General features: G+C 46.6%; 1 protein-coding gene across 5 annotated transcripts in view; it reads right to left on the bottom strand.

The window, feature by feature from the left end:
* ORC2 (origin recognition complex subunit 2) overlaps positions 1 to 24,192 on the bottom strand; it is a 218,413-nt gene that overhangs the window by 125,519 nt on the left and 68,702 nt on the right. The gene's annotated exons all lie outside the window — the stretch shown is intronic.

Genomic DNA, 24,192 nt, shown 5'->3' with positions numbered 1-24,192 from the left:
AGAGAGCTGTGGTGTTATCAGCACTAGAGGGCCTAGGGCCCGGATTGCTTTGCTTGCAGGAGACACACCTGACCGCTGAGACGGTCCCGCTCCTCCGTGGCCGGAAATTCCAAACTCAATTTCACTCAATGTTCTCCTCATATGCAAGAGGGGTGAGCATTTTGATCGATAGGGAGTTTTGTTTTCTTGTTTTAATAGTTGTATAGGCACAAAGGGTCGATACATTTTTTTATATTGTAGTATTGAAAACAACCCATATGTGATAGCAAATATATATGTCCCACCTCCATTTAAGTTGGAGATTTTACACGAGCTAACATTATTTACAATAGATAAATCTGATATCCCTGTAATAGCAGTGGGGGATTTTAACGAGCTTCTAGATAAGTCCTTAGATAGATTCCCAACGGCAATCTCAACAACGGCAGGGAATGAGACGAGACTATCTCGCTTTATGCACGAAGTGGGTTTATGTGACTCGTGGCGTACTCGGTACCCGTTGGAGCGACAATATTTTTGTTTTTCAATGTCTTTTTTTTACTCTATCTAGACTAGATATGGCCCTGGTGAATAGCCAAGCTTTGGCCTTGGTGGATACAGTACAATATGGCCCAAGGGGGATATCAGACCATTCCCCCTTAACATTGATGCTTATTGTGGGGAATAAGCAATATCCTGGGCAATGGAAAATTGATCCTTCATGGTTAGAGATATTGGACGACCCAGAGCGTTTAATATCCAAACTCAAATGCTATATTCATATTAATGCAGGTGCTGCATCGACGGGAGCAATTTGGGACTCACTAAAAGCCTTTCTAAGGGGACTCTTTATCCAGCAAATCGCTGGAAATAAAGCTAAGATGAGGAATCAGGAAGAGGAGGCCAGGAAGGCAGTGCTAGGGGCAGAACAGCAGTATATTACCAACCCAACTCCATTTACTCAGAAGGTATGGTTAGAAAAGCAGCAAGAGTATAAGATAACTATCAGGAGAAAGATAGATAATAGATGTATACGTCAGACAGGTGAATTTTGGGAAGGGTGAAAAAGTGGGTCGTTTATTGTCTCTATTGGTTAAAACAAATACTGCCCCTTCAACGGTACTAGCAGTTAGGACTTCACAGGGGGAGATCACCTCTGATACTACTATTTTTTTTTTTTTGGGAAAACCAACTTTATTAAAAACATGCGGTCACAAACATAGTCAGCATTCAGTAAAACAATCTCATGGAACAGGGTGGTAGCATAGCAGTACAGGCCTATCAGATGTTACAGATTCCTCAGGGTACACAACTAACACAGCATACCGTGTTTCACCCGTATACAATACATTTGTCGTACCATACCCCCCCCCTCCCCCTGCACAAAGTTAGTTTCCTCAGCTCCCCCATATTTATTACTCTGTGTCTCACTACCGATTCAGTCTGCCGTTGCTATAGTGAGTCCCTACATTCATCCTAGAGTACACACTAGTTCACATGCAGGTTTCCCCATCGCCCAGCCATCTGTCCCATATTTTGGAAAACTTTTGCAAACATCCCCTGTGTTGATATAGCAATTTTTTAAACGGCAGCATGGAATTGACATCCCTTTTCCAGTCGCCAATAGTGGGAGGGGAACTCCTCATCCACATATGGGCCACCGCCTTTCTCGCTACAAACAGGGTTTCATGTATAAATGTTGCCTGGTACTTGTCGATATCTACGTCTGGCAGTAGCCCCAAGATACATAGTCTTGGGTCCAGTGCCACCGGAGAGCCCATGACATCGTGTAAAAATTGAACAACCTGTAGCCAGTACGATTGCAGACGATCACACTCCCAGATTTGATGATAGAACGTACCGGGACTGTGACCACAGGCTGGACAACTGGGAGAGTGGTCCGGTCTGAATTTAGCAAGTCTTTGTGGCGTAAGGTATGATCTGTGAATAATGTACAGTTGCGTCAGTCTATCTGAAAGCTTGTGGGCCATCTTCGGGACACTCTGCAGGATTTCATCCCAATCAGTGTCGGTAATGACCCCCATGTCTGGTTCCCAGTTTGTTTTGGCTTTTTGGATTACTGCTACTGTCTTGGGGAGGTGAAGTGTGGAGTAGAGATTGAAGATCAATTTTTTGGAGTCAGTATCTAAGAGTATGCTGAGGAGCGGGGGGCGAGGAAGGGACAGCTCCGTATCACGGAACTGTGCCTTCAACGCATGTCGCAACTGGAGGTAACCGAATTGTAGGCGCCATGGTAGTGCAAATTCCTCCTGAAGAGATCGAAATGACTTCGGTCCCGACTCCGTCATCACCTGATATAAATGTACCACCCCGTACGATGCCCAGATTCCTGCATCAGGGAGCTTTTGCAGCTCCACCAAATGGATGTTAGCCCAGAGTGGTGTATGTGAATGGATGTGCCCTATATTCAGTTTCCGTAAGGCCGCTTCCCATGTTTTTCGATGATGGTCCAGCATGCCATCATTATATCTACATGGCCGCCTTTGTCCCTGTCCGCCTCTGAAGATGACCTGCAATGGGGTCAGCGTAGGATCACCCGGATCGCCTCCCACCAGGGCTCGATATCTAGAGGCCTCCGCCGTGTTAAAATAGTGCAGATGGGACAACTGTGCTGCAAGGTAATATTCTTGTAAGTCCGGAAGCGAGGCTCCCCCCATGTCCACTGGATTTTTAAGCGTTTGCCAGGCCAACTTATGCCTGCTATGACCCCATACAAAAGTATTGAGAATGCTCTCCAGTTTTTTAAACAATCTAATGGGGAGACGCAGCGGGGCGTGCCAGACCATGTATAGAATTTTGGGCAATAGTATCATTTTCACTAGGTTAATCCTGCCCATGACCCCCAAAGGTAATTTGGCCCAGGCCTGTGTCTTGAGTTTGAGCAGCAAAAATAGGGGTTCTATGTTAAGTGTGTAGTAATCCCCCAGGTCTCTTGTGACCTGCACCCCCAGGTATCTAATCTCCCTCACCCTTTGCAGGGGGAGTTCTGGGATGGTCTGTGGTGGTGGAAACTGGTCAATAGGGAGAACCTGAGACTTATCCCAATTTATGCGTAGCCCCGAGCAATTACCCAAACGCTCTATGATGTTCAGTGCTGCCCGAAGAGATGGACCCTGATCAGCCAAGTACAAGAGCGTGTCATCCGCATATAGACCTATTTTGTCCAGCATATTGCCAACCCGTAGGCCCTCTACATCCGGAGATGCCCTAATAGCCAAGGCCAGAGGTTCCGCCGCCAGGGCATACAGGAGAGGGGACAGGGGACATCCCTGCCTAGTTCCCCTCTCCAATGGGAACTGTTCCGACATCCACCCGTTGACAAAAATCCTAGCCTTAGGTGACTGGTATAGGATACGTATCCATTTCTGGAAGTTGGGTCCGAATCCAAAGCTACCAAGGCATTCCCATAGGTATGGCCATTCTACTGAGTCGAACGCTTTCGCGGTATCTAACGCTACGACGACCCGTGTGCCCGCGTTGTCATGGCGCGCTTGTAGGTTCATGAACAGCCGCCGTATGTTCATAGCCGTATTCTTCCCCGGCATAAATCCGGTCTGGTCGGGGTGGACCAGAGCCAGTATGACTTGATTTAGCCTAGTGGCCAAGATCTTTGCCAAGATCTTGACATCCACTTGCAACAGGGATATAGGTCTGTAGGAGTCAGGGTACCTTGGATCCTTCCCTGGCTTGGGGAGTACTATAATTTGTGCTTCCTGCATGGACGGGGGGAGGATCTCCTCGCTAAATATGTTATGGTACAATTTGGTCAGAGAGGGGACAAGAACTTCAGAAAAAGTGGAGTAAAATTCTAGAGGCAGACCATCTAGACCCGGGGCCTTAGACTTAGCCAGTTGAGAAACTGCCTCCGCTACCTCCTCACTAGAAATAGGGGCTTCTAGCATCCCAACTTGGTCAGCATTAAGCCTCGGGAAATGTATTGTGTGTAATTCCGTTTGTATGTCCTGCCTCGTGTATGTAAGGTGGGAGCGATATAGCTCCTGGTAGAAAGTCCTGAACATTTCAGCCACCAAGGCGGGGTCCGTAACCTCCGCACCCTGCGGAGTCCGTAGGGACACCACCACCGGGGGCCTGTCATTCAGGTTCGAGAGGTATGCCAGGAGCCTTCCGGCCCTCTCCCCGTGTTCAAATACCTTCTGTCTGCTGAAAAATATGTGTTGTTTAGCCTTCTCCATGTGGAGCTGAGATACAAGTCTAGACTGTAAGTTAACCTGTCGTAGCCTATCCGCACTGGGGTCAGCAGTGTACGCTTGTTCCATCTCTTGTAATTTGGTCGCGGATAACTGCACAGCTAGGCCCGAGGAGCGTTTTAAGTGATCAATTTTTCTGGACAGTAACTCTCGAGCAAGGTCCTTAAACCCATCCCATTTCGTCGGGTCAGTGTAAGCAACTTCAGTCTCGTCCAGTACATGGCTAAGCTCTCCTGCAATGGCCTCTATATCCAGTAGGCTAGATAACCAGAAAGGATTAAGCCGCCACACCCGCCTAGGTGCCGATCCCGGGAGAACAATAGTCACCCAGCATGGGGAGTGATCCGAGAGGACCCGCGGTGCCATCCCCGAACCCCCCACCCTGGGCAGTAAAATATTCGACAGCAGAATAAGGTCTATCCGGGACAGCGTACCATGACTCGTGGAATGGCAAGTGTATGCTCTAGTAGTTGGGTGTTGGTGACGCCAAGCATCCGAAAGTGCAAATTCCGACATCAGTTTGCCAAAACGGGTCAAGGTACGTCCGTCAGATTGCTGTGTCCCCGCCCCCGACCTGTCCATCCCCAGATGCATGGTCATGTTAAAATCCCCCATCCACACCGCCGGTACCGAGGGGTTCTGAGCCATGTACGCCAAGCCCTTGGTAATCACCTCAAACGTAAACGGGGGAGGAACGCAACATGCCAAAAGGAGGAACGGGCTGCCCCCGAGGAGGGCGTGCAGAAACACAAACCTGCCCTGTTGATCTGTCTCCAGCGCTATCAGCTCAAAAGGGGCCTTTTTAGCCACCAACACCGAGACCCCCCGGGATTGGCTCGTGTGAGTGCTATGAAACACCCATCCCACCCAGGGCCGTCTTAATGCCGCCTGAAGGTGGCCAGTTATATGTGTCTCCACTAGAACTATTACATCGGCCCTCTGTGACTTGAGGAAGTTCAGAACAGCAGTCCTTTTAATTTTATTACACATCCCCCTAACATTCCAGGTCATAAACTTCAACGTTGCCATAGCTCTGTCCAACGTATAAACGAGGGGCAGGTGCGGCTCCGGTGCGGCCAGCCCGAGAGTGCCGCCAAACGCTTGCCTCTCTCCGGCCGTACACACCCCACCCCACCCCCCCCTGCCCCCGGTTCCCCATACCGCAGTCTGTATGCAATTAATAGGTATTTCCCTTGCAAATAAACATCAAACAATTCAACCCAACTCCCCCCACCCAGCTTTACACCGCCCCAACATGGTGAAAGCATAGCAACCCAAACCAACGTCTCAACGCTAAACATCCAGTGCATGGACGCAACTGGAGGCACATTATATTGAACAGTGTTATACATAGTGCAGCTAGTTGAGAACAGTCCACAGGGGGCAACTCTTCACGCTGTCAACCAGCGAAGTTCCAACGTGTAGCAGGGACCAGTGAATCTGGGAACCCCCCCATGTGTGAGCTCCCCCGCCTAGCAAAACATCAGTTGTGTCGGTAACGTGAGTCCAACCATTTCACCCACCCCGGTATGACCCCTTCCCCCATAATTGTCCACAATACAGTAACATAGGAACTGAGTATATTGCATCCCCCCAGTAAAGACAGTATATAACAAGTCAGGTCTTTTACACTCCTCCAGCCAACCAAAAAATACCCCAGGAACAGTGGCACAATATGTCTGAGTGTAGGGAAAGAATAGCCGTGGGGGGTCATCCGCCCCATATCCCCCCGTTTCCTCGAGATAGTTTAGGCAAGTAATAGCGACATGGGGCTCAGGTTGTGCGATTTCCCCCCAAAGTTAACACAGGGTAAGTCTGGCTCCATATTTGTAAAGGGGTTGTTGTTCTGCAAACTGCAGTGGAGAAGGAGCAGTACTGTATAGGGCATAGTCAAACCGGGTGCAAGGATACTCACAGAACCTCCGATGCCGCAGACACTAGACCGGCCTGCCTCGTTGGTCTAACCAGGCCGTCACGGCCGCTGGGTCGTCAAAAAATTGGGCACGGCCATCCTCCTCAACCCGCAACCTTGCCGGAAACAACATGGCATATTTGAGATGCTGCGTGCGAAGACGTCGCTTAACTTCTTGAAAGAGGGATCTTTTCCTTTGTACTTCCCCGGAGAAATCTGGGAACACCGCCACTCTGGAGTTCTCCACTTGGATGTTGCCTTTTTCCCTGGAGAGCCTCAAAATCTTGTCGCGGTCACGAAAATTCAGAAACTTCGCAATGAACGTGCGGGGTGGCGCTCCAGGAGGCACAGGCTTCGTAGGAATACGATGCGTTCGTTCCACTGCAAACATTACCGAAAACTCTGCTCGTCCGTACGTGTTGATAAGAAGGGATTCCAGGTATTCGGACGGATTCGTTCCCTCCAACTTCTCAGGGAGACCGATGAACCGAAGATTACACCTCCTCAATCGGTTCTCCATATCGTCCTGGTGGGAATGTAGCTGGTGGATTTGTCTTTGCATTTCCTCCGCAGCATGTCTCAGCGGGTGCAGAACATCCTCGGCCGCCCCTATCCTCGTTTCCGCCTCGGTGACCCTGTCCCGGAGCTTGGACATATCCTGCCTCAGCAGGGAGATGTCAGTTTTAACGTCGTCAATTTTGGCCGTCAGTGTCCCCTGGAGACCCGCTATGGCATCCAGCACTTTGGTGGTATCCGAGGCCTGGCGCTCTGCATCCGCACACGTGCTCGCGCCATCTTCGGCCTGCCGGTCCATTCCCGAGCGGCGGAATTGCGCCAGCTTGTCCGCGGCTCCCTGGTTCCTTTTGGAGGGCGACATCTGTCCTCGGTGCTCTGCCAGGATGTGAGCAGTCAGACTGCAACTTTTGGTTGGAATTATAAGCTCAGGGTGAAAGCAGGATGAACGGCGGACGGGAGCTCACTCACAACATGTCTTACTCCATTGCTTGCCAGGCCACGCCCCCTACCTCTGATACTACTATTATTAAAAATATATTTCACCATTACTATTGTTCTCTATATAAATCTCAGAGGGGGGGAGAGGGGGGAACGGCGGTTAATTTTTTGGGAAATATAAGCATACCAACACTATCAGTAGAATACTCTATGGCAGTGGAGGCCCCAATAACTATTGATGAACTTCGTAAAGCTGTGGCGGAGATGTCCAATCTAAAATCACCAGGACCTGATGGGATACCTATCGAGGTTTATAAGAAATATGGCGAGATCTTGTTGCCAGAATTGCTGGAGGCAATGTCCCAGGCGTTGGTGGAGGGGGATGCTCCCTCCCTCAATGTTGGAAGCTAACATAGTGGTTCTCCCCAAAGAGGGGAAAGACCTTATGGATCCTGCTTCGTATCGTCCGATTTCGCTGCTATGCACTGACGTTAAGATCTTAGCGAAAATACTGGCAACACGTTTAAAAAAGTTCATTCATACGCTCATCCATCCTGACCAGTCGGGATTTATGCCGAACAGGTCTACCAGTATTAATATACGTAGAGCCCAGTTGAATGTCCAGATCCCGGTAGATGATGGAGGCCCCAGGGCAATATTAGCGCTGGATGCAGCCAAGGCTTTTGATTGTCTTGAGTGGGAATATTTGTTTGAGGTACTTGCTAGATTCGGGTTCGGGCCAACCTTTATCAAATGGATAAAAATGGCTTATACTAATCCAAGCGCAAAAATAAAAATGAACAACGAGTATTCTGATGCGTTTCAACTGGAACGAGGTACAAGGCAGGGCTGTCCCCTTTCCCCTCTACTCTTTGTTTTGGCAATGGAGCCATTGGCCATAGCCATTAGGGCTAATCCAGACATTCAGGGATTTAGGAGAGGCCAGATAGAGGAAAATTAGCGAATTTGGCCAGGTATCTGGATTGACTATAAATTGGGATAAATCTGCACTAACTTCCGATAGATATGGGGGCTACCAATGTAATACGAGACACCTTTAACCTGAAGGTGGTAGAGAAATTTAAGTACTTGGGGGTTTGGGTGGCAAGGGATGTAAATGGGTATCTGGAAGATAACTTAGCCCCTCTCCTGGTGAAGCTTAAAGATAAGGCCGATATTTGGAGCCGCCTCCCCATATCGATGGCGGGACATTGTAATTTGGTCAAGGTGGTTTGGCTCCCTCAAATTCTATATTTTCTCCATAACTCGCCGGTATGGATTGGCTCGAGGTGGTTTAAGAAAATAGAATCTCTGTTTAGAGATTTTATATGGAGAAAGGGGCCGCCTAGGATCAGTCTACGGACGTTGCAGCTACCGTTGGAGGATGGGGGGATGGCGGTTCCACATCCTAGGCTCTACTATTTGGCGGCACAGATGCAGCACTTAGCAGGAGCAGGAATACTAAGCGAGGGTACGCCTCGTCATAGCCTATAAATGTTAGGATGCCCCCACAACACACTTATTGAGGCCCTCGAGGCAAACTCGTTTGGTATAAGTTGCCCGACAATCAAACAGATTGTTAAACTCTGGAAAACAGTTAAAGCTCTACTAGGATACCAGGGGGTATCTGGGTATCTGTATTGGCCCCTTTATGGAATAATAGAAACCTGGCCGAAGTAGCTAAAGTTGAAAGATGCAGAGAGTGGGTGAACCAAGGCATAAATCAACTAATCCAAATATTCCAGGGCTCAGAAATTAAATAATTTAATAGCCTAAAATTGGAGTTCTCGCTCTCGAACCGTGCGTTTTATAAATATCTCCAGGTCAGGCATGCAGTCCAGTCACAATTTGGACCTCAAAAGGTTCAATGGATTCAGATGCATGTGTTATTACAAATTATGTCCCAGGACACGCTTAAGGGATTGATTTCCTATGTGTATGTTAGATTAGGGGATAAAATGTTGGATCAGGAAGCCTTGCTCAAAAGTAGGAAAAAATGGGAGAAAGATGTAGGTCCTCTGTCCAACTCCGACTGGGATCGGATAATTAACTACGGCACTAGAGTTTCGATCTCCCCTTCCCAGAAAGCTTCCCACCTTTTTTTTTTTCTATCGGGTGTATCATACTCCTAAGGCCGCGTACACACGGGCGGATTGTCTGGCCAACTAAGTTCGTCAGACAATCCGACAGACAGTCCGTCCTACTTTTGAATGAACGGACTTGACCACACACAACGAACAGACAGTCCGCTGAAAGCTTGCACGATGACGTGTACGACACGTACGACGGGACTAGAAATTCGACGTCCAATACACTGCAATGCAACCTTCGGCCGTGTAAATCCTTTCTGAGCATGCGCCATACTTAGTCCGTCGAACTAGCCTACTCACGAGCGGATTGTCCGCTGAAACCAAGTTTGGACGGACAATATTACGGAAATTCCGAAAGACTTAGTCCGCCAGACTGTCCGCTGAAAAAGTCCGCTGAAGCCCACACACGAGCGGATTGTCCGCTGAAACACGTTTCAGCGGACTAAGTTGGACGGACAATCCTCTCGTGTGTACGCAGCCTAAGAAGATGTTCAAACTAGGTTGGAGAAATAACTAACACTGTCCTAGATGTGGCATGGCTGGCGATTTCATCCACATGTTCTGGAGGTGCCTGAAGTTATTTAGGTATTGGACGCAGGTTATAGACCAGATCAACAGAATCTTTAATTTAACACTGAAAGCAACGGTCAGGACTTGTCTCCTGACTATACCAGAGGAATCTACAATTCCTAACGTTACTAAAATACCAGTGATTAGATGTCTCTTCCAAGCAAGGAAGTTAATTGCTCAACAATGGCATTCACATTCAGGCCCATCAGTTGAAACTTGGTTGGCAAACATAAAAACGACAATTGGTAATGAAAGGGTCTTCTTCATTAAACAGGGCAACAACAAGAAGTTTATGAGCTTATGGGGGTCTAGTCTATGGAAACTGGGTATTCTACCATAGGTAGTCAGGCTGCAGCTTCTGCACGGAAATTTGACTTCCCCTATGAGTGTCCGGTGTTTCTCCCCCTTTGGCTGGGATATTTTTTTTTCATTATCTTTATATTTTTGTTCCTTGTTATTTCTTTAGGTGTGTGTCTTTTTTTTTTTCCAGGAAGGGTGGGTCCTTCCTCTTGCTTTTTCACCCTTTTTTAGGTCTTCCCTGCTGGCCTCTCCAGGTCTCTGTTTACCAACCTGAGAATGATATGGGTACAGAATTGGAGAGAGGAGGGAGGAGATTATACTGAAATTGAGTGTATGATGGGATCCTGAGGGGATTGAAAGGGGGGGGGGAGAAAAATTAAGGGGAATAGGTATAGTTATGGTATATATTTTAACACCACCAGGGATAGGGAGGTGTCTCACCATTTTGCTTATTTATCTTATTTTTTTTGTATTTTATTAAACAGTATGAAATTTCTATGTGACCGCAAGGAATTTTTGCGAAAATTTATGAAACGAAATAAGCCACGATGATGTGACATTATGAACGAGACACTAATGAGCGGCAAGCTGAATCTAGTCTCTGGTATAAATATACTGATGTGGCAAAAAAAAAAAAAGTAATGACTTGCCTCCTTTCTCCCCTCCTAGCGATTTCTCTCCCCGTTTCCCCTGATCAACGTCCCTGGCTCTGCTAGAAAGCCCAGAGGAAGATCACAGCGGAGCGATGCAGTGGGCAACACAAGGCTCCCAGCCCTCCCCAAACACACCGATCAGCGCACCATTATCCCCCACACCGTGGTCACAAGCTGCAATGCACGTGGCTCCAGGGACATCAGCGGTGCACGGACCCCGAGCTGGGTTCAGTGCAGACCAAGCTATTTGGTCCCTATTGCAAAAACTGCCTACCAGAGAGGAACTTGAATCCATGGCCTCCAGAATTGAAACAGCACTTTTTAGTGAAATTACAGGACTCAAAAAGGCTGCCAGAGTTACCTATCTGGAGACTGACGCCACAGCCCTGCGGCAAGACATGGCGGGGCTGCAGACTGCTCAAAGGAGACATCACAGACCAGATCGCTCAATTGCTGCTACTTATGGACGATCTGGAAAACCACAGGCGCAACATCCGTGTTCGTGGGTTACCAAAGGCAACCGGGCAGGCGGATCTCAAAACCACCATTATCGCCATCTTCAACAATTGCCTGGAGTGCCAATCTGAAACACCAATTATTGATAAGGTCCAAAGAAATTTAGGCCCGAGGAGCTCAAACAGACAATAGACCCAGAGACATCCTTTGCTGCCTCCACACCTACTCTGTCAAAGAGGACATCCTCCAGAAAGCCTGGCGCAAGGGGCCCATTGACTTTGATGGCGCTCAGATCACCCTCTTACCTGATGTTTCGCGGAGGACCCTCCAGATGTGGCGATGCATGAAGCCTTTGTTGGAAAATTTCATGGAGCAAGAGATCACCTACAAATGGGGTCACCCATTTCACCTAATTGCACGTAAAGGAAGCCGGTCATATATTCTCTGACACCCCGCAGAAGTTCGTGCATTTCTGGATCCCCTTGGATTGTCAACAGTGGACATACCCAACTAGCTAGCGTTTGTCCACCCCCGGCCAACGTGAACCCCAACAATCCCTCCATCTAGACCCCAACGGCCGTGGCGGAACCGCAGGACCCAGCGTAGAAGGTCGCAGGCTCCACAAGACAATGAACCGTAAGCTTCTCATTCCAAGTCCAACAATGTGTACTGTTTTACCTGTTGGTTTCTTTTACTGACCCCTGAAATTGGAGACTTATCACAAAGGGAGCCCTAGACTCTCAGGAGAGAAGGGCCCCGGAATATGCTTGACTGTGGTGCCCCTTTTTAAAGGATCCCAACCCGGGACAATACCACATCACGTGGGGGTGTCCACGTGGGCTCTTGCTCCATAGCCCTCGATGCCGGTAGGACTGAAGTCCGCCTGAAATCAGTTGGGCCTCCCGATGGCAGGCTAGAACTAGCGCATGGCTTGAAATATTGGAGGACAGACAATGGAGGCCCCCTTCCCTCTTTATATATAACAATGTTATTTCATTTTTTTCCCTCCTCCTCTCTCCCCCTCCCTTTCCCTCGCCTTACTCCTCCTTCTTCCCAACACCCCCCCCTTTTTTTTTGGAATTCCAGACAAAGATATAATTAGGGGATCTACAGGAAAATGATTATAGCCAGTGTTGTGGGATGGGAGCGCGTGTGGAGCCCTCTCTACCTAATCCGAGAGCTAATTTGGGATAACCATTTTCTTGTCCCAGATTTGAGGGTGTACCGAGGGGCGGACGTACTCCCCATGATCTCAGCCATGATGTTTATTGTTTAACTGTTAAGAAGGCATGCAGTGGTCGACAGCATTAATTGGTGACGCAATTTGGTTCAGTTTGTTACATGTTTTATGTGTCCTGGAAGCCCAGATGGGACGGGGATAGAGTATGCTGTCTTCTAGAGATGAACGAAATGGGGTTGCCGTTCTCCACCATGGGACCCTTAAAGACCATCGAGTTGTAGGGGACCCACCTCACATTCATTGATTCCTGCATACACACTGGGCCAACACACTTTGAAAAAGGGAATCTACCCATTAGCCATACACACGGAATGGCCTTAGTGTCCTCACTACACATTAGTGGGTTTAGACCCTGTAGGGCGGGTCATCGACTAATTTGGGGTTAAACTAATAGTTCCAGCAGATCGCGCACCATAGGGCTGACCAACTGGGACACGCCCTCCCCCCTGACCTGGCTGGTCGTAGGCTGAGAGCGAAACTACTTTGGCCAGGGCTCCCTGACAATAGATCATACTTCAAAAATTTCATCCGGGTCAGGCTGGTGGAGAGCAGCCGCTCTCCACTATGATAGGATGCACAGACAAACAGGGGGAAGGTTAAAGTTGTGTGCTCTGTTCCCTTGGGACCTAGAAATGGGACCGGTTTTTGATATTCGGATTAAGAGTGCAAATTAATTGTGTCGGTCTGTTACCTGTTGCAACTGCATTTTGTTCTTTTTTTTTTTTGGAATAGTTAAAATGTTTTACTTTTTCTTTATTCGATCTGCCACACTGCCTTTCTCTTATTAGAACTACCATTACATAGGAAGTACACATTCACTATAGGGCCCACTTGCGGGCAAGTTTGACGGTGAGCTGTCTGGGGGGGTACTGTACCACTAGGGCCTGTCCCCCTATTAGGCCATATCTGCCCAGAAGGCAGTGACCCTCCAATTGAAGAATTAGTTTAACCCCTCACTGCCACTTTCTCCTCTTCTTCCTTATTCCAAGCCCTTTGGGCACTCCCTTGGTCTCTCCTTTCCATCTCCTTAAGCTTCCCCCACCTAATCCCTTCTTCTCTCAACGCTTCTTCCTTATTGGGGCTCTAGTGGAGCCCGGCGATCCAGTCCTACCTCTTCGGACTGACTCTAGAATGTATCTCCTGGAACATTAAAGGCTTGAACATTCTGGAAAAAAGGACCAGCTGCCTCACAGAGCTGTGGAGACAAAGACCTCACATAGTCTTCTTACAGGAGACCCATTTCAGATCAGATTCCAAAACTTTACAACAAACACTTTCTGGTAGCTTATCATAGTACTTCGCCCAACTCCAAGTCTAGAGGCATGTGTATCCTCCTAGCCAAAACAGTACCTTGGCAGCTGATAGACCTCCACACGGATAAAGAAGGTAGATACAGTGGTGGGAAAAAGTGTTTGCCCCCTTCCTCATTTCCTGTTCCTTTGCATGTTTGTCACACTTAAGTGTTTCGGAACATCAAACCAATTTAAACAATAGTCAAGGACAACACAAGTAAACACAAAATGCAATTTGTAAATGAAGGTGTTTATTATTAAAGGTGAAAAAAAATCCAAACCATCATGGCCCTGTGTGAAAAAGTGATTGCCCCCTAAACCTAATAACTGGTTGGGCCACCCTTAGCAGCAACAACTGCAACCAAGCGTTTGCGATAACGTGCAATGAGGCTTTTACAGCGTCCTGGAGGAATTTTGGCCCACTCATCTTTGTAGAATTGTCCTAATTCAGTTACATTAGAGGGTTTTCGAGCATGAACGGCCTTTTTAAGGTCATACCACAACATCTCAATAGGATTCAGGTCAGGACTTTGGCTAGGCCACTCCAAAGTCTTCATTTTGTTTTTCTTCAGCCATTCGGTGGTGGACTTGCTGGTGTGTTTAGGATCATTGTCCTGCTGCAGAACCCAAGTTCGTTTCAGCTTGAGTACACGAACAGATGGTCGGACATTCTCCTTCATGATCTCTTGGTAGACAGCAGAATTCATAGTTCCTTTTATCACGGCAAGTCTTCCAGGTCCTGAAGCAGCAAAACAGCCCCAGACCATCACACTACCACCACCATATTTTACTGTTGGTCTAATGTTCTTTTTATGAAATGCAGTGTTCCTTCTACGCCAGATATACTTGGACACACACCTTCCAAAGAGTTCCACTTTTGTCTCATCGGTCCACAGAATGTTGTCCCAAAAGTCTTGGGGGATCATCAAGATGTGTTGTGGAGAAATTGAGACGAGCTTTGATGTTCTTTTTGCTCAGCAGTGGTTTTCTCCTTGGAACTCTGCCATGCAGGCCATTTTTGCCCAGTCTTTTCCTGATGGTGGAGGCATGAACGCTGACCTTAACTGAGGCAAGTGAGGCCTGCAGTTCCTTGGACGTTGTTGTGGGGTCTTTTGTGACCTCTTGGATGAGTCGTCGCTGCGCTCTTGGGGTAATTTTGGGCGGCCGGCCACTCCTGGGAAGGTTCACCACTGTTCCATGTCTTCGCCATTTGTGGATAATGGCTCTCACTGTGGTTCACTGGATTCCCAAAGCTTTGGAAATGGCTTTATAACCCTTTCCAGACTGATAGATCTGAATTACTTTCTTTCTCAATTGTTCCTGAATTTCTTTGGGTCTCGGCATGATGTGTAGCTTTTAAGGATCTTCTGGTGGACCTTACTGTGTCAAGCAGCTCCTATTTAAGTGATGCCTTGATTGTGAACAGGTGTGACAATAATCAGGCCTGGGTGTGGCTAGAGAAATTGAACTCAGGTGTGGACAACCACAGTTATAGTATGTTTTAACAAGGGGGGCAATCACTTTTTCACACAGGGCCATGATGGTTTGGATTTTTTTTCACCTTTAACCACTTAACAACCGCCCATTGCCGATTAACGGCTTCAGGGCGGTTGTTTAACTCTGAGAGGCCGTTAATTAACGGCCTCCCAGAATTCTGCTCTCGCGCGCCCCCTGGGGCGCGCACACGAGAGCATCCGTGACCGCTGGGTCCAGTGGACCCGGCGCATCACGAATCACGGTAAACGGCCGCTCATCGCGGCCGTTTACCACGTGATCGCTCCGTCAAATGACGGAGTGATCACTTGTAAACAAGCCGGCGTCATGTTATGACGCCGGTTCCTCCCTCCCCTCTCTGTACCGATCGGTACAGTGGAGGGGGAAGAGATCGGTGTCAGCAGCGATGTGGGCTGCATCTGCAGTGCCCACATCGCTGCTCACCGAAAATTAACCCCTCAAATCCCTGCAAATACTCTGCATTACTCTGCAATTCCCTGCAAATACTCTGCATTACTCTGCAATTCCCTGCAAATACTCTGCATTACTCTGCAATTCCCTGCAAATACTCTGCATTACTCTGCAATTCCCTGCAAATACTCTGCATTACTCTGCAATTCCCTGCAAATACTCTGCAATTGCCCTGCAAATACTCCGCAATTGCCCTGCAAATACTCCGCAATTGCCCTGCAACACTCCGCAATGCCCTGCAACACTCCGCAATGCCCTGCAACACTCCGCAATGCCCTGCAACACTCCGCAATGCCCTGCAACACTCCGCAATGCCCTGCAACACTCCGCAATGCCCTGCAACACTCCGCAACGCTCTGCAATACCCCGCAACGCTCTGCAACACTCTGCAACACAGTACTCTGCAACACCATGCTCTGAGATACCCAGCCATAGTCGGTGATACCCTGCAATACCCAGCCATAGACATCTCCCGCCGCCCTCCGCCCTCCGGTGCTTCTACCGAATCGCTAATACGATCAAAGCCAGAATCTTTTTTTTTTTTCAGGCTTCCCAGCTTAGAGGTGAGATGTGGGTCTTATTGACCCCACATCTCACTGTAAAGAGGACCTGTCATGCCATATTCCTATTACAAGGGATGTTTACATTCCTTGTAATAGGAATAAAAGTGATCAAAAAAATTATTTTTGGGGAAAAAAATGTCAAACTAAAATAAATAAAGTAAAATGAACAATAAAAAAAAATGTTTTTTTTAAAGCGCCCCTGTCCCCATGTGCTCGCATGCAGAAGCGAACGCATGCGTAAGTCCCGCCCACATATGAAAACGGTGTTCAAACCACACATGTGAGGTATCGCTGCGAACGTTAGAGCGAGAGAAATAATTCTAGCCCTAGACCTCCTCTGTAACTCAAAACATATAACCAGTAAAAAAAATGTAAATCGTCGCCTATGGGGATTTTTAAGTAGCGACGTTTGCCGCCATTCCACGAGCGTGTGCAATTTTGAAGAGTGACATATTAGGTATCTATTTACTCAGCGTAACTTCATATTTCACATTATGCAAAAATTGGGCTAACTTTACTGTGTTTTTTTTTTTTTAAGCACAAAACAGTTTTTTTTCCAAAAAAAAGCATTCGAAAAATTACTGCGCAAATACCGTGCGAGATAAAAAGTTGCAAAGACCACCATTGTATTCTCCAGGGTGTTTGCTAAAAAAACATATATAATGTTTTGGAGTTCTATGTAATTTTCTAGCAAATAAATGATGATTTTTACATGTAGGAGAGAAATGTCAGAATTGTCCTGGGTGCTCCAGAACACCTGATGGCGCTCCATGCATGTTGGGCCTCTGTATGTGGCCACGCTGTGTAAAAGTCTCACACATGTGGTATCACCATACTCGGGAGTAATAGCAGAATGTGTTTTGGGGTGTAATTTGTGGTATGCATATGCTGTGTGTGAGAAATAACCTGATAATATGACAATTTTGTGAAAAAAAAAAGTAAAAAGAATCTTGATTTTGCAAAGAATTGTGGGAAAAAATGACAACTTCAAAAAACTCATCATGCCTCTTACTAAATACCTTGGAATGTCTTCTTTCCAAAAAGGGGTCATTTGGGGGGTATTTGTACTTTTCTGGCATGTTAGGGTCTCAAGAATTGAAATAGGCCGTCAGTCCTTCAGGTGTGATCAATTTTCAGATATTGGCACCATAGCTTGTTGACTCTATAACTTTCACAAAGACCAAATAATATCCACCAATTTGTACTTATTTTTACCAAAGATATGTAGTAGTATAAATTTTGGCCAAAATTTATGAAGAAAAAATTACTAATCTGCTAAATTTTCTAACAGAAACAAAGAAAAATTCGTTTTTTTACAGAATTTTCGGTATTTTTTCTTTTATAGCACAAAAAAAAAAAAACCCAGCGGTGATTAAATACCACCAAAAGAAAGCTCTATTTGTGTGAAAAAAAGGACAAAAATTTCATATAGGTCCAGTGTTGCATGACTGAGTAATTGTCATTCAAAATGCGAGAGCACCGAAAGCTGAAAATTGGTCTGGTTATTAAGGGTGTTTAAGTGCCCAGTGGTCAAGTGGTTAATAATAAACACCTTCATTTACAAATTGCATTTTGTGTTTACTTGTGTTGTCCTTGACTATTGTTTAAATTGGTTTGATGTTCCGAAACACTTAAGTGTGACAAACATGCAAAGGAACAGGAAATGAGGAAGGGGGCAAACACTTTTTCACACCACTGTACCTTTGTCAAAGGTTCACTTCACTCACAAACCTTTACCCTAGCAAACCTGTATCTGCCAAATGTGGACCGACTCTCAGCCCTCAACGCATGTCTGGATGCCCTGGCCTCGTTCACTGAAGGTACACTAATACTTGGGGGCGACCTCAACCTTACCATTGATCCCCGTAGGGACTCTTCCACATGCTCTTCTGCCTTGTCTTTAAGAATTCGAAACCAGATTAGGGAACTGCTGCATTCCCACCGTCTGGTCGATATTTGGCGCATCCTCCACCCGCAAGAGAGGGATTACACCTTCTTTTCCGCGGTACATGGTTCCTACTCGAGGATAGACCTTTTCCTGATCTCCCACAGTGCAATCCCATTAGTCACTGATGCTCAAATTGGTCACATAGCACTGTCGGACCACGCTCCGATCTCCCTGGTGATAAACCTTTGCCAGGGGGCTCCTTGCACAAAGGCCTGGAAATTCAATGAGTCTCTTTTGCAAGACACTGAAGTCAGGGTGGACGTTTTACGGAAAATGGAACAATTCTTCAGGAGCAATAAATGGTCAGTTACCAATTCCCTCTCTATATGGGCAGCACACAAATGCTTTGTTAGAGGAATACTTATCAAACATGGACACAGAATCAAAGCGGCCAAAACTAAAACAATGTCTGAACTGCTAACTAAGCTGCATGACAGCAAAAAACGCCATAAATCCCGTACAGATCAGGAATCAGAAATGGAAGTGGTCGGCCTCCGTGAACAGATTACAGAATACTCCTTGGTTCAATCCAAACTGAAGCTTCTTCGAGCTCGCAGGTCCTTCTATGAGTACGGAGATAAATGCAGCCGGTCATTGGGGAATGACTTGCGAACTCGAAGCAATGCTTCCTATATTCCGGCCCTTTCCGCCCCCCATGGTTACAAAAATGTATGAATCTGCAGAAATGGCGGAAGCTTTCCATACATTTTACGAAGCCCTTTACAACCTGCATCCTCACTCAGAGGAAGAGCAGCCCTGAGATAAAATGGATTTGATGGAGACTTACCTCGCCAGGGCGAACCTGCCCATGCTTAACAAAGGAAATGGAAGCACTCTCGCACCCTATAGCCGACGAGGAGCTCACGTCTGCACTGACGGGGTTTCCTGGTAGGAAGGCACCGGGTCTCGACGGCTTCACAATTTCCTACTACAAAACATTCCAAGCCCAGTTAGGGTCCCACTTCGTCACGGCCTTTAACGCAATATTGGACAGCCACCCCATGCCTCCAGACCTCTTGCAGGCCAACATTTCAGTAATTCTGAAGCCTAAAAAGGACCCGCCTCTCTGCTCGAAATACAGGCCCATCTCCTTACTTAACTGTGATCTCAAACTGTTCACAAATATTATTGCTGAGAGACTTGGGCCTGTTCTCCAGCACATAGTCCCCCTGGATCAGGTCGGATTCATCCGTAACAGAGGCGAGGGACAATACCACGAGAACGATTGACGTGGTGTCGAGGGCCAAACACTTTAAATGTCCCGCTCATCCTGTTATCTACAGATGCCGAAAAGGTATTTGACAGTGTGAGCTGGACCTTTTTTTTGCCTACCCTGCGGCGTTTGGGGATGCCGGCCTCCATATTGTCATGGATAGCAGCCATTTACTCATCCCCTACAGCGTTGGTTAGGGTGAAAGGGTTGGCTTTCAACCCCTTCAAAATAAGTAATGGCACAAGGCAAGGCTGCCCGCTTTCTCCTCTTTATACTTACCTTAGAGCCCCTCCTGCAACATATCTGGCAAAACAAGGACATCAGAGGTCTGGAGACTAGATCATATCACCATAAAGTGCCTGCGTACACGGACGATCTGCTGTTTTACATTTCAGAACCGCATACCCCACTGCTGAATCTCCTGTCTGAAATGCGCCACTATAGCAACCTATCAGACTTCAAAATTAACCTGCAAAAATCGGAGGCGCTCAACGTTTCTATTGCTCCCAGTTTGCAAAAAACGCCTTGAAAATAACTTTCCCTTTCCAGTGGGCACACCAAGCCATTCAGTATCTAGGTACCAGGATCCCCGCAGAACTGCACCTCATCTACCAACTCAACTTTCAACCCCTCTTGATTTTCTCCTGTGATCTAGGGAGATGGGGGCGTCTAGCGGTGTCTTGGTTTAGTAGCTGCAACGTATTAAAGATGAACGTCATGCCGAGACCGCTCTATCTTTTGCAAGCCCTACCTATCAGGATACGGCAGAGTTTCTTTAGATCGCTGCGTAAAACTTTTACTACATATGTGTGGCAGGGCAAGCCTCAGAAGGCCCCTTCTTCAAAGATCGAAACCTAGGGGTGGGATCGGTCTCCCCAATCCTACACTCTATTACACAGCGGTCCATATGAACAGATCAGTAGACTAGTGTAGACACTTGCCCTATAAACTGTGGGTCTGCCTGGAGAGAGAATCGGTCCCAATCCCCATCGAGGGTCTACTATGGGGTGGGGTTACTCCCTCCAGACTTTCCCATTCACATACATTAATTGAACCCACCCTACAAGAACTAAACAGATACTTTAAATGGCAGGTACACCTAGCTTCCCCTCAATATTAACACCAATAGTCAGCCACCCAGGCTTTGCAACGGGCATCACCAACAGAGTATTTTGGTTCCAACAAGACCAGGGTTTAATCAGAGCCTCTTCCTTTTTGGGTACTTCGGAGTGGCGCGACCCTTCCACCATTTATCCTGATTTGGGTTCTTCCTCCTTGGGTGGGTGGAGGTTACTGCAACTCACCCACTTCCTCAAATCCCTTCCGGAGTATTTCAGAAACCACCAATGCCATTTCAAGGATTGTGCTTGGGAACAGAACTTATACAGAAATCCCTTTCATATTCATATAACATACTACTCACCCTTACATCCCAGCATGACCCCCCCATACATGGGAAAGTGGGAGAGAGACCTCGACATCACGTTTACTGAGAAACTAAAAAAAAAAAAAAAAAAAAAAAAAAAAAAAAACACACGTCTTGGCTGCCATATACCCGGGACATAGCCCACTTTGCTGGAGGTGTGGCACTCAAAATTGCACATTACTACACATTTTCTGGGAGTGTCCGGTCTTGACCCCTTTCTGGAGACAAGTTCTTCAGATTATTCACAAACTCACAGATATCACCCTTCAGGACAATCCAGCTGCAATACTATTGAACCTGACCCCCCTATCCAGAAGGCGATATAATAGATCCCTGTTGAAACACCTTCTGAGCACGGCCAGGGCATGTGTCCCCAGTGGATGGAAACAACAGTCTCCACCGGCAGTTTCCCAATGGTTTGCAAGGGTATGCGATATCCAACGGATGGAACAGCTCACAGCTGCCTTGAGAGGAAAAGAGGAGGAACACAATGCCTGCTGGATGCGGTGGAGCCTCTTCCGATTCTCTGAGGAATATAAGACTTATGTCTGAGCCCTCCATTACGACTTAAACTAAGGTGCAGGATCGCCGGTACCACTGGAGCCCCATACCCCTCCCTCTCCTTATATCCCCCCCCCCTTTCCCCTAAATAATAACCTACAGGTACCACAAATGGCATGGTCTTATGTTTGTGTGGCAGAATAGCCCCTTTCTCTACCACCCCTCTGATCAACGGTTTCACTTAGCTGCTGAGGGTTTGTCTTATCCGACTTGGAGTTTAGGCCCTGTCTATAAAAGTCTCAGCTCGACCCCTCAACCCCAGCACTTAACCATGTCTTATTCTGCAGGCACCTCTAATCTTGGATGCACTCTGTTATACTAAAAGCTCACCATCTACAACTCTGGAACAAAAAGTCTGATCACCAACATTGGGTCAAACCCACCATCTGGTCCAATGAAAATGCCCAGGTCACGGAGGAGCCATTAGTGGCTAGTGGGGCAGTAGATGGCCATGGCTAAGCACTGAATTCAGAAGCAGAGACCTCTAAATGTATGCTGGTACAGAGCGGTGCACAAAAGAGGTTTTCTTGCTGTTAACGAATAAACTTATAGCAGATGTAATGGTATTTTAGCAATAGTGACCACACATATACAACAATAATACTAGAGCAGCCATGTGTAATAGATCAATAAATAGTGCATAATGAATGATTTACAATTAATGTCGTTCAAAAGTCACTTAGAACATGTATCCCTCATGTGTGTTTTCATTTCATCTCCAGTGCAAATTTTCCCACAGCTGCATGTGTGCCACACGGTGAAACACTTCAATCATGGGTGTGCTCTAACCTGGAATATTGGACCTCATAAATTACTGGTCACATAAGCCATATACCAAACATAGGTTAATCCTCTCTCCTCCCTCCAGGCACAATTCTTTTTACTGTAATCACACCAGCCTCTTAAGGGTTACTCCTTCTCTTCCACAGGTTTAGCAAAAGATGCAACATTGTGCTTTCCATAAAATACAAGTTTATTATATTAAAACAGTAAGAACACTCGCATAGGTAAATGGATCTCCTTTAAAATTCACATATATTGCTCTCTCTGTGGCTAATACAAATCATTCCTGCTTCCTCAAACTAACAAGAATGCTCCTAGTCCGATGACCTCACACTTGTGGCTCCGTATTATGCCACCACCTGATTAAGTCCTAAGGGCACAATGCTCAAGGCAGAGCCACAAGTGTGAGGTCATCAAGCTAGGAGCAATCACAGGAGTTTGAGGAAGCATGGTCGGTCGAGTCTGTATTCACCACAGAGAGCAGTATATGTGAATTTGATAAGCGATCCATCTACCTACTGTGTGTGAATTTTTGATGGCACTGTGCCAGGACTGTTGCTAAGCCTGTGGTGCTGGTGTGACTACAGTCTTAAGAATTGTGCCTGGAGAAAGCCTGAATAAGAGTATAAACCCAATGTGGGGTTTATGGTTTACATAGCGTACTGTAATTTAAGAGGTCCAATATTCCAGGTGAGAGCACACCCAAAAGGCACAATTGGCCGAAGTGTTTCACTGTGTGCCACACATGCAATTTAAGGGAGGATTACACTGGAAATGAAGACACATAGGACTGACTGATGCATGTTATAAATTACTTCTGAACCACATTGATTGTGCTCAATTTATTATGCACCATTAGTGATCTTATACCCATAGGTGCTCCAGCATTCTTTATGTATACTGCAAATGTAGGTCACCATTAATATTAGCTGGTTCACATTTTTATCACTTTATGTTGTGTAGTGGGTTGTACCAATTAATGCTCAGGTGTAGGGATTGTGTATTGCTACACTTTATTCATTGATCTGATATTTCACTATTAGGCTGGATTCACACTATTGCGTTGTAAGAGTGTGCAGATCACTTGCAATGTCTGTGCGATGCAAATTCAGCCATCCTGAATTTGTATCGCGTTCAGATCAAAATGGTGCAGGACCCTTTTATTGGTCTGTACTGGAAACGGATTGCATGGGTGTTCACACCTATGCGATCTGAATCCTGCATCATTTCACAGTTCGCATTGTGATCTGCGAACCGTTCTGGGGGCGTCATTAACTTTGTATTGACACCCACAGCGGTTCACATAGGGGAGTGTGAACTGCTTGGGAGAGACATGTGATGCGGGAACACGCACAGCAATCGCGCTGGTTCCCGCATCGCATATGTGTGAACCCAGCCTTAGCATTTAGTTGCTCCTTGGTTTTAAGACTTAAATGTTTTCTACTGTGGGGGGATAGGGGTTTTGTTTATAGAGATTTAAAAATGTTGACTTAAAAGTTTAAAAAGAACTAAAAGGCAAAACTATTTTTACATTTTGGATAGAGTAAAGGTAGGTTATAACCTGTCAGTTTTTTGGCTAGCTGTGTACCATTGGGGAGATTTCCCTTCACTTCCTGTCCCATAACCAAAACAGGTAGTGAGAGAAAATCCCTCCAAAAGCAAGGAACTTACTAGTCTCAACAAGGTCACCAGAACTATTGTCTCAACTTGAAGATTCCACCTCTATCCCTGTTTGGGTGACAAACCAAAATTTGGGATTTGCTTTCTCTCTTGAGAACGGAAAGGTAAAAGGGTGTCTCTTTAATGGGGGCATAGACAGCAATAAAAACTGATGTATTCTAAACCCTCCCCATTTCATCCTAAATAAAAAAGTTTTGCCTTAAATGCATTTGTATGACTGCACTAGAATCTAGTTCAATTGAAAAGGCAAGACCAGTATTGTTTGGGAGAGATTGCAACAATAGTGTGAGTTTGACCCAGTTACAGGTTTGTAGGTAAACCCAGTGTTAGGATTTTAAGTTTCTGCACAGAGAAAAACTTAAATGGTGTTAACATTTC

Source organism: Lithobates pipiens, unplaced genomic scaffold (genome assembly GCF_037356315.1).
Source record: "Lithobates pipiens isolate NorthernLeopardFrog02 unplaced genomic scaffold, aLitPip1_a1.2 Scaffold_22, whole genome shotgun sequence".
NCBI lineage: Eukaryota > Metazoa > Chordata > Amphibia > Anura > Ranidae > Lithobates > Lithobates pipiens.
This window is presented reverse-complemented; position numbering and strand designations above follow the sequence as displayed.